Source organism: Neophocaena asiaeorientalis, unplaced genomic scaffold (genome assembly GCF_003031525.2).
Source record: "Neophocaena asiaeorientalis asiaeorientalis breed wild unplaced genomic scaffold, Neophocaena_asiaeorientalis_V1.1 scaffold89, whole genome shotgun sequence".
Classification (NCBI taxonomy): domain Eukaryota; kingdom Metazoa; phylum Chordata; class Mammalia; order Artiodactyla; family Phocoenidae; genus Neophocaena; species Neophocaena asiaeorientalis.
In genome coordinates this window covers 10,014,309-10,024,607 of record NW_020172592.1, presented here as the reverse complement: position 1 = coordinate 10,024,607, position 10,299 = coordinate 10,014,309, and positions in this window count along the sequence as shown.

Here is a 10,299-nt window from a genome sequence, read left to right as displayed (position 1 = left end):
GTGGGGGGAGAAATTACATAAAATGGGAGCAAATGAGTCAGCAGAACGGTTTTGTTTCAGGAATGCAATTGCATTCTCAAATTTGTTAGATTTGTGGGGGTACCTTGCGGATTATGTAGTTCAAATCTTTAGTCTGGGAAAATCAGGCCTTGAGAAGGAAGACAGTGTCATAGCACTAATTAGTGGTAAAACTATTGTTAGAATCCAGCTATTCTGACAGTCTATTATTTTTCCACTATGTCATATAATCTATTGTACTTAGAATAATGTTATTTGAAAATACTGTTGTTACCTACATGAAATTCATATTCCTTGAAATAACTGATCTCTTAATTCGTCTTAATGGTGGCCCTGAATAAATCCTGCATTTGCTTTGTTCAAAAGAAGAATTAGGGTTTCCCTGGTGGCGCAGTGGTTGAGAGTCCGCCTGCCGATGCAGGGGACGTGGGTTCGTGCCCCGGTCCGGGAAGATCCCACATACCGTGGAGCGGCTGGGTCCGTGAACCATTAAAAAAAAAAAAAAAAAAAAAAAAAAAAGAATTAAAAATGCAACTTGAGGATATGGTGATAATGCTGAAAAGTACGAACATTGATAACAGGTAATTTTCTAAATTATTAATTTATACCAGCTGTTTTCTCACATATTTAATAGTGCCATTTTTTAGAAAATGTTAATCAACCTATTCTACCCCTGGACACTCTTCTTTGATTACCATGTACCTTCTTGAGATGAGGTTATAGATTATCCATCCTCAACTCTAAGATTTCATTTAAAATTTAAATTTGCTTTTGATCAGTTTACCGACAAGAGCTCACTTTCAGGGTTTTTCCCATTTCCGATTCTAAACTTCAGATTATTTCTGTAGCACTAGCTAATCAGCATTTCACACCGATTTTCTTGAATTTTTTTTTTCTTTCTCAGATTCCTCGTCAGTGTAAGTATTTTCATCACTCAGGTGATGATTCTGAGATCATAAGGTGACAAAAGTTTATCTGAGAATAATTTTCTCCTTCTTCTCTATATATTTTATAAATTCGATAGCCTTTTACTGTGAAATATTTTTTATTATGTAAAATGTACTTTGTATGAGCACCTTACATTGAATTCATTGACAAAAATATTGAATGACAAGAAATGTTCTATCAGAAATTGTAAGAAAAAAGGTCCACTTGTCTACGATTTGACTGAATGCTAGAATCAGAAAGGAAATAACATAAGGCCAAGAAAGTTAAAGTGATTTTTCCACTCTCCTATTCTCTAAAGTACTGAAACTCGTGAAAATCTTTTACTGTTATACCAATACCATTCTGGCCTCAAAGTCCTTTTTCCCCTTCTCCCTTTCCACACCACACTTTCTGACAAGCCATCACCTCCCTCCTAACCTTACTGCTTATAAAGACTAAGACAGATGTAACTCTCTGTTCTATCAGTGTTTCTCCTGACTTTCATCCCACCTGGTATTTATCCTTTTTCTTTCAAGAGAAAAGGAAAAGTGTCTGTGTGTATGTAGTATGTATGTGTAAGTGTATGTGTCTGTGTGTGTGTGTGTCTGTGTGTATGTTGAGGATGGGGGGTGAGTGAGAAATAAGTTAGTGACCAAAATGGCCTTAACATTTCATTCAGCTTTGCCAAACTTTGGACAGGCTTCTTTCTGCCTCTAGGCCCCTGACCTCTCTTTCCTTAGAGCTTACTTTAATTTTAATTTCTTAATATAATCTTGATATACAAAAGATATATATTTAATGGATAAGATTCAATGAGTTTGGACATATACAAATGTGGAAACCATCACCACAATCAAGTTAGTAAACATATTCATTGCCTCCAAAACTTTCCTCATGTCTCCCTTTTTAGTGATAAGAACACCTAACATGAGATTTACCCACTTACATTTTTAAGCGCACAATTCAGTATTGTTAACCCTAGGCACTACATTGTACAGCAGATCTCTAGAATTTACTCATCTTGCACAACTGAAACTTTATACCAATGGAAAAACAACTCCCCATGCAAGTGAGTGAACCAAACAAGAAGCATTTGCAATAGTTCAAGTGTGAGAGAGAATTAGAAAAACAGAAGGATGCAGTTTTTTTAATGGCTTGAATTTGAGGGGGAGAGTATAAGAGAAGAAGGTGTCAAGGATGTTGTCCAGTTTCTTGGTATGGTTTGGCAATAGGAACCACTATGAAGTTTTAGAAGGGACCTGTTATGGTCAGATATGGATTTTAGATAAGTCACAGGTGACTGTGCAGGGGATGCATTTGAAGGAGAGGAGGTGGCCAAAGCCATTAAGAAGCTACTGTGGAAATCCAAGTAGGAGTTGATAGAGTCTGAATGAGGCATAACTGAATCAAATATTCTAGGCAGCTGTAATTCATTTAGTCTGCAAGTCCTAACTACTGTTAAAAGGAAGTAATTCAATAGTGTATGACTTTCTTTTCAAGGTCTACAGCAGATTTGAGTAGTCCCTTTCAAGGGAATATGGGAAGCATTCAAAAGCTCCAATCAATTGACAAAAATAGTTCCTTGAATTTCACAGGTAGAACAGAAAATTAAATTCTCCAGCTCAACAGAATAAAGCTGGCCCCCACATTAGAAACTTTTCTTCATTGAAAGCAGAAATGTCATCTGATGAAGGAAAATTGGTCAGTTTCGCTAATAATCAGTTATTGTCTCTGGTTCAGCTTTTTTCAAACTTTTAGGTGCAATACTGTATATGTTGAAGAAAGTGGTAATCTCTTATTTTTTTGGGAAACATTCTTTGAAGAATAGAGACTAAAATATGTTTAGAAATATATTATTTGCAAAATTTTCAATTGATAAATAAAAGATAAAATCAGATATTGCCCCCCTGGAATCATAACACTTATTTTATAGCAATACCATTATTACCAAAAATCAGAATTTATGACAGTTTATGCAATCTGATCCTGATACTTTATAAACCTCTCTTTTCAGGTCTTCTTTACCATTGTAAGCTTGGGAAATACAGTTTCTCAGTATTTTTGAAATAAGCAATGCGTTTTCACAACACTTGTTTACAATATTCCCTTAGCCTAATTCTTAGTCTCTTGTTTCAACTGGTAAATTCTAGTCCCCTTCTAAAACTTTACTCATAGTTCCCTAAAATTTCCCTGATTTTCCCAGGAAGAATTAGTTATTCCATCTTACTTAATTTTTTATATTATTCTTTTACCCAATCCAATCATCATTCACTTTCTTTACTTCCCTCCTTAACAATTATACCAGGACTTCCCAGGTGGTCCAGTGGTAAAGACTCCACCTTCCAGTGCAGGGGACATGGGTGGGTTTGATCCCTGCTCAGGGAACTAAGATCCCACATGCAGTGGTGCAACTAAGCCCACGTGCCACAACTACTGAGCTCGTGTGCCTCAACAAGAGGGCCCACTTGTCACAATGAAAGACCCTGTATGCCTCAACAAAGATCCCCCGTGCCACAACAAAGACCTGACACAGCCAAAGTTATACCTTCTATGGTCTGGCAATGTAAAGATCCTGAGACCTGTGCTCCCTTGCACATCTATCTTTTTGTCTAATTCACTTAATTAAAATTTACAGTGTCTGTTCTCTGCTCCTAGAAATAAACCAAGTCAAGGCAGGGGAAAGCCATGTGGAAGGAAGATTGGTGAGACTATGTGCTGTCACTAAGCTCCAAAGAGCCTTCAATACAGCACAGCATCCTTCTCTTCCTGTCTACTTGCTCTCCCACTCATTTCCAGGACTATTTTAAACCTCCTTTGCTCTTCAAATATCTAACTTCTATTCATTTCCTCTTCACTCAAAGAAGATGACCTCATAGCTCACTGAGAAAAATATAGCCATCAGAAGCAAAGACTCTTAACCTCTTCCTATCAAACTTACAATGTCTACTTCTGTACTAATGATCTCCCTTTCTTTTTTTGTTTCATTAGGGTAGTAGTTTTAAACCTTGGCTCCACATTGATAGTAGCACCTGGGGAACTTTCAAAAAATACTTCTGCCTGGGCTCAAACACCAGTGATGCTGGTTTAAATAGTCTGGGTTGGAGTTTGGGTATCCATGTTTTTGAAAGCTCCTCATATGATTCTAATGCGTAGTCAAGGCTGGGAATCAATCCTTAGAAAAATTTTTCTTTGTCCTCTTAAAGAGGAGTTGCTGAACAAGTATTAACATTCCATCTTCTCATATCATACACTCAAACTAATTTGTTTGTTCTTTATATATAGAGGGAGTTTAGAGAATCACTCCCTCTCAAATTCGTTTTTTCCATTGACACTGCAATTTACTCAATCTTCTCTCATATTAAAAACCAAACCAAAGGGAGGACCTTCAAGATGGCGGAGGAGTAAGACATGGAGATCACCTTCCTCCCCACAAATACATCAAAAATACATCTATATGTGGAACAACTCCTACAGAACACCTACTGAATGCTGGCAGAAGACATCAGACTTCCCAAAAGGCAAGAAACTTCCCACGTACCTGGGTAGGGCAAAAGTAAAAAGGCAAAACAGAGACAAAAGAATAGGGACAGGACCTGTACCTCTGGGAGGGAGCTGTGAAGGAGGAAAAGTTTCCATACACTAGGAAGCCCCTTTGCAGGCGGAGACTGCAGGGGGCAGATGGGGGAAGCTTCGGAGCCATGGAGGAGAGCGTAGCCACAGGGGTGCGGAGGGCAAAGCGGGGAGATTCCCGCACAGAGGATTGGTGCCAACCAGCACTCATCAGCCCGAAAGGCTTGTCTGTTCACCTACCGGGGTGGGTTGGGCCTGGGAGCTGAGGCTCGGGCTTTGGAGGTCAGATGCCAGGGAGAGGACTAGGGTTGGCTGAGTGAACACAGCCTGAAGAGGGCTAGTGCACCACAGCTAGCCGGGAGGGAGTCCAGGAAAATGTCTGGATCTGCGTAAGAGGCAAGAGACCATTGTTTTGGGGTGCATGAGGAGAGGGGATTCAGAGCACCACCTAAACGAGCTCCAGAGATGACGTGAGCCGTGGCTATCAACACGGACACCAGAGATGGGCATGAACTGCTAAGGCTGCTGCTGCAGCCACCAAGAAACCTGTGTGCAAGCACAGATCACTATCCCCACCTCCCCTCCTGAGAGTCTGTGCAGCCCGCCACTGACAGGGCTCGTGATCCAGGGACAACTTCCCCAGGAGAACACACGGCGCGCCTCAGGCTGTTGCAACGTCATGCCAGCCTCTGCCACCACAGGCTTATCCCACATTCCGTACCCCTCCCTCCCCCTGGCCTGAGTGAGCCAGAGCCCCCTAATCAGCTGCTACTTTAAACCCGTCCTGTCTGCGTGGGGAACAGATGCTCTCAGGCGACCTACATACAGAGGTGGGGCCAAATCGAAAGCTGAACCCCGGAAGCTGTGAGAACAAAGAAGAGAAAGGGAAATCTCTCTCAGCAGCCTCAGGAGCAGCAGATTAAATCTCCACAATCAACTTGATGTACTCTGCACCTGTGGAATACCTGAATAGACAATGAATCATCCCAAAACTGAGGTTGTGGATTTTGGGAGCAACTCTAGACTTGGGGTTTGTTTTCCACATCTAATTTGTTCCTATTTTTATGTTTATCTTAGTATTTAGAGCTTTTTATCATTGGTAGATTTGTTTATTGATTTCGTTGCTCTCTCTCTCTCTCTATATATATATATATATATACACACATATATTATTCCTTTTTCTCTTTTTGAGAGTGTGTATGTGTATGCTTCTTTCTACGATTTTGTCTGTATAGCTTTGTTTTTACCATTTGCCCTAGGGTCCGTCTGCCCATTTTTTTATTATAGTTTTTAGCACTTGTTATAATTGGATTTGTTTATTGGTTTGGCTGCTCTCTTTTTTTAATTACTTTTTAATTTTAATAAATTAAAAAAAATTATTTTAATAACTGTATTTTATCTTTTTCTTTCTTTCTTTTTTCTTTCTTTTCTTCCTTTTCTTCTGAGCCATGTGGCTGACAGGTTCTGGCTGGGTGTCAGGCCTGAGCCTCTGAGCGGGGAGAGCCAAGTCCAGGACATTGGTCCACCAGAGACTTCCTGGCCCCTCATAATACCAATTGGCAAGAGTTCTCCTAGACATCTCCGTCTCAATGCTAAGAACCAGCTTCACTCAACAACCAGCAAGCTCAGTGCTGGACACACCATGCCAAACAAATAGCAAGACAGTAACACAATACCACCCATTAACAGAGAGGCTGCCTAAAATCATAATAAGTTTACAGACATCACAAAACACACCACTGGATGAGGTCGTGCCCAGAAGAAAGACAAGATCCAGTCTCATAAATCAGAACAGAGGCACCAACACCCTTCCACCAGGAAGCCTATACAACCCACTGAACCTACCCTGGGGGCAGACACCGAAAACAACGGGAACTATGAACCTGCAGCCTGAGGAAAGGAGACGCCAAACACAGTAAGTTAAGCAAAATGAGAAGACAGAGAAATATGCAGCAGATGAACGAGCAAGGTAAAAACCCACCAGGCCAAACAAATGAAGAGGAAATAGGCAGTCTACCTGAAAAAGGAATTCAGAGTAATAGTAAAGATAAGCCCAAATCTTGGAAATAGAATGGAGAAAATACAAGAAACATTTAACAAGGATCTAAAAGAACTAAAGAGCAAACAAACAATGATGAACAATAAATGAAATTTAAAATTCTCTAGATGGAATCAATAGCAGAATCACTGAGGCAGAAGAGTGGATAAGTGACCTGGAAGAAAAAATAGTGGAAATAACTACCACAGAGCAGCATAAAGAAAAAAGAATGAAAAGAGCTGAGAACAGTCTCAGAGACTTCTGGGACAATGTTAAACACACCAACATGTGAACTATAGGGGTCCCAGAAGAAGAACTGAAAAAGAAAGGGACTGAGAAAATATTTGAAGAGATTATAGTTGGAAAGTTCCCTAATATGGGAAATGATATAGTCAATAAAGTCCAGAAAGCGCAGAGAGTCCCATAAAGGATAAATCCAAGGAGAATCACACCAACATATTAATCAAACTATCAAAAATTAAATAAAAGAAAAAAAATTAAAGCAGCAAAGGAAACACAACAAATACCATACAAGGGAATCCCCATAAGGTTAACAGCTGATCTTTCAGCAGAAACTCTTCAAGCCAGAAGACTGTGGCAGGACATATTTAAAGTGATGAAAGGGAAAAAACCTACAACTAAGATTACTCTACCCAGCAAGGATCTCAATCAGATTTGATGGAGACATTAAAACCTTTACAGAAAAGCAAAAGCTAAGAGAATGCAGCACCACATAACCTGCTTTACAACAAATGCTAAAGGAACTTCCCTAGGCAGGAAACACAAGAGAAGGAAAAGACCTACAGTAACCAACTCAAAACAATGAAGAAAAGGGTAATAGGAAAATACATATCGATAATTACCTTAAATTAAATGGATCAAATGCTCCAACCAAAGGACATAGGCTGGCTGAATGGACACAAAAACAAGACCTGTATATATGCTGTCTACAAGAGACCCACTTCAGACCTAGGGACACATACAGACTGAAAGTGTGTTGATGGAAAAACATATTCCATGCAAGTGGAAATAAAAAGAAAGTTGAAGTAGAAATTCTCATAACAGACAAAATAGACTTTAAAATAAAGACTATTACAAGAAACAAAGAAGGACACTACATAATGATGAAGGGGTCAATCCAAGAAGAAGATATAACAATTGTAAATATTTACGCACCCAACACAGGAACACCTCAATACATAAGGCAAATGCTAACAGCCACAAAAGGGGAAACTGACAGTAAAACAATCATAGTGGGGGACTTTAACAACCCACTTTCACCAATGGACAGATCATCCCAAAGGAAAATAAATAAGGAAACACAAGCTTTAAATGATACATTAAACAAGATGGACTTAATTGATATTTATAGGATATTCCATCCAAAAACAACAGAACACACTTTCTTCTCAAGAGCTCATGGAACATTCTCCAGGATAGATCTTATCTTGGGTCACAAACCAAACCTTGGTAAATTTAAGAAAATTAAAATCATATCAAGTATCTTTTCCTACCAGAATGCTATAAGACTAGATATCAATTACAAGAAAAAAACTGTAAAAAATACATTGGGCTTCCCTGGTGGCGCAGCGGTCGAGAGTCTGCCTGCCGATGCAGGGGACACGGGTTCGTACCCTGGTCCGGGAGGATCCCACATGCCATGGAGCGGCTGGGCCCGTGAGCCGTGGCCAGTGAGCCTGCGCATCTGGAGCCTGTGCTCCACAATGGGAGAGGCCACAACAGCGAGAGGCCCATGTACTGCGGAAAAAAAAAACTAACAAAAAAAACACATGAAGGCTAAACAATACACTCCTAAATAACCGAGAGATCACTGAAGAAATGTAAGAAGAAATAAAAAAATACCTAGAAACAACTGACAATGAAAACATAATGACCCAAATTCTAAAGAATGCAGCATAAAGCAGTTCTAAGAGGGAAGCTTCTAGCAATACAATTCTACCTCAAGAAAAATCTCAAATAAACGACCTAATCTTACAGCTAAAGCAATTAAAGAAAGAATAATAAAAAAACCCCAAAGTTAGCAGAAGGAAATAAATCATAAAGATGAAATCAGAAATAAATGAAAAAGAAATGAAGGAAACCGTAGCAAAGGTCAATAAAATTAAAAGCTGGTTCTTTGAGAAGATAAACAAAATTGATAGATCATTAGCCACACTCATCAAGAAAAAAAGGGAGAAGACTCAAAACAATAGAATTAGAAATGAAAAAGGAGAAGTAACTGACACTGCAGAAATACAAAGGATCATGAAAGATTACTACAAGCAACTATATGCCAATAAAATGGACAACCTAGAAGAAATGGACAAATTCTTAGAAAAGCCCAACCTTCCAAGACTGAACCAGGAAGAAATAGAAAATATAAACAGACCAATCACAAGCACTGAAATTGATAGTGGGATTGAAATTTTCCAACAAAGAAAAGCCCAGGACCAGATGGCTTCACAGGCGAATTCTGTCAAACATTTAGAGAAGAGATAACACCTATCCTTCTCAAAATCTTCCAAAATATAGCAGAGAGAAGAACACTCCCAAACTCATTCTACGAGGCTACCACCACCCTGATACCAAAACCAGACAAAGATGTCACAAAAAAAGAAAACTACAGGCCAATATCACTGAGGAGCAAAGATGCAAAAATCCTCAACAAAATACTAGCAAACAGAATCCAACAGCACATTAAAAGGGTCATACACCATGATCAAGTGGGTTTTATCTCAGGAATGCAAGGATTCTTCAATATACACAAATAAATCAATGTGAAACACCATATTAACCAACTGAAGGATTAAAACCATATGATCATCTCAAGAGATGCAATAAATGTTTTGGCAAGATTCAAGACCCATTTATGATAAAAACCCTCCAGAAAGTAGGTATAGAGGGAAATTACCTCAACATAATAAAGGCCATATATGACAAAGCACCAGCCAACAATGTTCTCAATGGTGAAAAACTAAAACCATTTCCTCTAAGATGAGGAATATGACAAGGTTGCCAACTCTCACCACTACTATTCAACATAGTTTTGGAAGTTTTAGCCACAGCAATCTGAGAAGGAAAAGAAATAAAAGGAATCCAAATTGGAAAAGAAGAAGTAAAGCTGTCACTGTGTGCAGATGACATGATACTATACATAGAGAATCTTAAAGATGCTACTAGAAAACTACTAGAACTGATCAATGAATCTGGTAAAGTAGGAGGATACAAAATTAATGCACAGAAATCTCTGGCATTCCTATACACTAATGATGAAAAATCTGAAAGAGAAATTAAGGAAACACTCCCATTTAGCATTGCAACAAAAAGAATAAAATACCTAGGAATAAACCTACCTAAGGAGACAAAAGATCTGTATGCAGAAAACTATAAGACACTGATGAAAGAAATTAAAGATGATACAAACAAATGGAGAGATATACCATGTTCTTAGATTGGAAGAATCAGCATTGTGAAAATACGTATACTACCCAAAGCAATCTACAGATTCAATGCAATCCCTATCAAACTACCAATGGCATTTTACACAGAACTAGAACAAAAAATTTCACAATTTGTATGGAAACACAAAAGCTGCCGAATAGCCAAAAAAATATTGAGAAAGAAAAACGGAGCTGGAGGAATCAGTCTCTCAGACTTCAGACTCTACTACAAAGCTACAGTAATCAAGACAGTATGGTACTGGCACAAAAACAGAAATATAGATCAATGGAACAGGATAGAAAGCC